Source organism: Coloeus monedula (assembly GCF_965178545.1).
Source record: "Coloeus monedula genome assembly, chromosome: 6".
NCBI classification, from domain to species: domain Eukaryota; kingdom Metazoa; phylum Chordata; class Aves; order Passeriformes; family Corvidae; genus Coloeus; species Coloeus monedula.
The window spans coordinates 12,322,275-12,326,414 of NC_138786.1; positions in this window are offsets into that span (position 1 = coordinate 12,322,275).

The following is a 4,140-nucleotide window of genomic DNA, read 5'->3' on the forward strand; positions in this document are numbered from 1 at the left end:
ATGTAAGGGAGCTCTTGCAAGACTTGTCATTTTAATCTCTTGTTTTGCTATGTGTGGCTTTTGTGTTCCTGAAACTCTCATCCACCTGTTGCCTCTGTGCATGAAGAGAACCAGACAGATAAATTCAGTTCAGTCTCCTGGGAGGAGCTGTGCAATGTCTGATTCCTCTCCCAGTGTCATCCGTGCCTCTGGTTCGTGCTTGATGCCACCAGCCCAGGCACTGCACAGAACACACACAGGGGAAGGAGGTTGGAGCTGCACCCAGGATAAACACAGAGAGATGCCCTGGGAACAGTTGTCTCCATGAAATGCCTGTGATGGGGCCCATATCCCAGCCCAGGAGATCCTTTCCCTTGGTCAGCACTGGAAACAAAGGAGGTGAGTGTGGGGTTACTGGACAGACTGGGCCACATTTCTCAGGAATCTCAACCTGGCTCTATTTTTGTTAGAGGATTTCTCCAGCTCTATCCATAGGCTTTGTCTTGCTACAAATGATAATTAGGTAGCCCAGTAAATCCTTCTGGATTTTTGTATCCAAAGTTTTTAGAAAATGACTGGTTTGTCATCTCCCTATTTTTCCAGGTTTTTTCCTGATTATGCTAGAACTGACCCTTACTAATGCAGAGATGGACAGAAAGCTAATTTTAATACATCAATTATTGTGATTTTGTTTTCTTAAGATCTTCATAGTCTTTTCTGTGGAAATGGATTCTCTAAAATTTTCTCTTCGTGCTGAGCAAATTATTCCTTTTGCACCTACTGCCTGCTTCTCTTTCTGTTAAATTATACCACTCTGTGCTTTCTTCAGAGTTTTCTGGGGCATCTCTGCATTTCTTCAGGATATGACAGCCACTAACAAATCACTTCTTTTTAGGGAAAGATGAGAAATCAAAGAAAAGGAGGAAAAAAAAAAAAAAGGACCGACCCACTTTCTGCGTAGCCTGCTGCTGCTTTCCTCCTCACCCGGAGAGGAGATGGAATGGGGGTGTGAACGAAAGTCCGCAGCTCCTCTTCCCTCACGCTGATTAAGCTGCAGGCGTGACTGGAGACTGAGCAGTACAAACCGGCTGTAAATAGGGGTATAACCACCACAGGTGAAGCAAATTGCATTTGGAAGGCTGTGCCGGTGGCGCTTTGTCTGCCCTGTAGGGTGGCTGATAAGATTATCAAAGCTGCGCGTCCTCCCCCCTCCCTCCTAGGGCACTCACGCTGCCCTGTGGTGCTGCCTTCCCTGTCCCCAGCTGTGATGCCAAAGGGCACTTTGGAAAGGCCAGGGAAAGCACCCTTTCCCTCTGTTCGCTCTTTGCAGTGGGTTTGGACACCGAGGACTTCGCTGGGCCAGCAGAAAATCTCTGGGGAAGCTGCCGCGGGCACGGGACAGAGCCCGTTCCAAACCTGCGGCCGCTCTGCTGCACCTGGCGGAGCCGCCAGCCTCCGGTGTCCTGCAGCCGTGCCTGCCGCGGTGCCACCTCGGCTTCCTTCACAGCCCTGTGAAGCCTCTTTTGGACATTGGACTTGATGTTACACAGAGGTGCAGAGGAACATTCTGTGCTGCTCTGGAAGCGGGAAAGAGCAGGAAAAGTGATTTTGTCCCTCGGAGCTTTGACTGAGTGAGGGACAGTGGTCATGCCTGTCTCTGGTGAGCGGATGGGGATTTTTCGGAAACGTTCCCCTATTTAGGTACATTGTATGGGGAGGGGGTGAAATACCACTGGCTAATCTGTTGCAAACAAGTGATTTAACCAGGTGACCAACTTAACCCCTGGGTCTGAGCTGTCCGAACTGAGCCTCTCTCTCAGTGTGGGTCCTGCGTAGTTTGAGCAGATGACTTACTGCTTCTTCCCCTTTCCTCTTTCTCAGGATTAAAAATCAAGAGAGGAGTTAGGCCTTTGTCTCATTTGTTACTCTTGAGCATTGAGCAGATTTTCTTGGGAGCTGTTGGCACAAAGTGCATTTATAACATATAGCAGAAGTGAAATTGCAGGGCTCAGACAAAATGCTTGTGTGCTGAATGGAAACACAGGCTGCAGCCTTGGAGCTGCAGTGTGAGAGGGCTTTCCATGCTTCACCTGTGCTTGCAGCTTTACTCTTGAAATAAGCCAGAGCTGACTGGACATTTGTTAGCACACTGGGCAGAGTGCTGCTACTCTGGGGAGCTTTTATACTAAAAATTGCCTCCTGGTTTCAGTGGCAGCCCTTTTGCTTCCTCCTTGCCTTTGGGAGAGCATGGATGCAGTCATGTATCTTTATTTAATTAGCTGGAAAAGTGCCAAATAGCTCCCAAGGAGAAAAATAAGGTGCTTTTATCCTCCCGGCCATGTGTGCCCAGAGTGGAACAATAGTCCTGTCATGTAATGAGCTGAGTCAGCACAGGGAATAAAAATTATATCTCCCTTTAGACTGTCAGCCCTGTTATCCTTCTGTGGGCTGACACATTGACTGAGCTGGGCTGGCTCATGTGAGGCTGTGAAATAACAGGCTTAGGTTTTACGGCATTCTGCCTCAGCATCTGATTTTTTTCCCTCCTCTCTCCCAGGTCACATGAGGAGGGGCTGAACATACATGGTCTGTCCTTGGCTGCAGAGCTCAGATATGTAAGTTCTGGTATCAGCCCTGCCCTGTACCAGCCATACTCCCCAGGTCAGGAGCAGGGCCTTGCAGGGTGCCAGTTGTCTTGGTGAGCAGAAAGTGGGAGTCCAAGCTCTGTTGGTGGGTGACAGCAAAGCAGAATCAGAGTCCCAGCTCCTCATGAAGGTAAAAGTGTCCTGGAAGTCTGTCTTGGAATAAATCCTGGGCTAAGCTCTGCTTTTCTTGTGGTTTGCCTAGCACATCGAAGGCCTCTCTGAGTTTAACAAGAGCCAAACCCATGTGGATCTGTACTGTCTTTCTGAGGCAGAGCTGCATTTTTTCTGCACCTATTCTATGCAATAAGTTACTTGGAAAGCAGAAAGCTCAGGGAAGCACCTGCTGCCCTCACTTGCTGTTGCAGTGAAAAAAAACCAAGTGTGCTGTGAGTCCTGCTAAGAAAATTCCCTTCTCTAACTATTACATTAATCAGTCTTTATAGCATGGAAGTCTATTAAGTTTGTTAATGTGTGTTAGTTCATGTTGTACACTTTAATGGAAAGAGGTAGAGGAATTTTACTGGAGACTTTGTTCATGCTTAAGTAAAACAAGTTAAAGGACAGCCCAGCCCCAGGAAAAAGGACTTTGCTTCTTGGAAGCTTAGAGAAGCCTGTGAAGAACAAAGGATGTCTCTGGACAGCCAAGGTAATGCCAGCATCCTCATCCTCTAACACGTTTCCTAGCATTGTGTGGGATCAGAGGTAAGTAACTAGATCCAGCAACATCTGGATCATTAGACAAGCAGCAAGAAAGCTGCAAACCTATAGCTGGTTTGCCAAGTTTTGCTCTGATTAACAATCAGTTGTGTTGGTGTTAGTGATTAGTCAAATTGTGCTGTACTTGGACATTTGATGGGTACAGAAACCCTGTGTAAAGCCGCATTTAAGGTGCCCCAGTTTGGCTGGGACAACTTTTGTGGCAGTTTTCCTGGGCACTTGAGTGGACACTGATGATCCAGATCGGTGCTGGCAATGTTCCGGTGAGACCAGGGGCATCCTGAACCTGCCTTGAGCAGAAGGCACCAAACCTCCCCTTGGCCAGCTGCACAGTCCGTGTGGGACTGCGTGACCCCGGCCCGGGTGGGAGCAGCCCCCAGGAGCACACGGGGGCCGGGCAGTGTCGCCTGTGGGGACACCTCCGTTCCCCATGCGGGGCAATCCAGCTGTGCCTGCCGGGGCTGGCCAGGAGATCGCTGGCTCCCGGGGCTGTGTGCGGCTCTCAAAGCCCCGTGCCGCTGCTCTCTTCTGTCCGTGAGGGCTTTGAGAGCCGTGGAATGCCTGTGGCTAACCGTGCTGCCGGGAGAGCAAGCGGGGAGGAGAGGCAGCGATGTGCTATCCCCTCGGAGCAGCCCGAGCTCCCCCGCCGCTGTGGGTGCCCATCCCCTCCGGCCGAGGTACCTGCCGCCCTCCTCACGTCACCAGGCTCCGACTATAAAGCGCAGGCGACAGAGCATCCCCCCATCGCAGCTCCCCGAGACGCGCATCTTCAAGGAGAGAGCCACTCACGGGCGGAGAG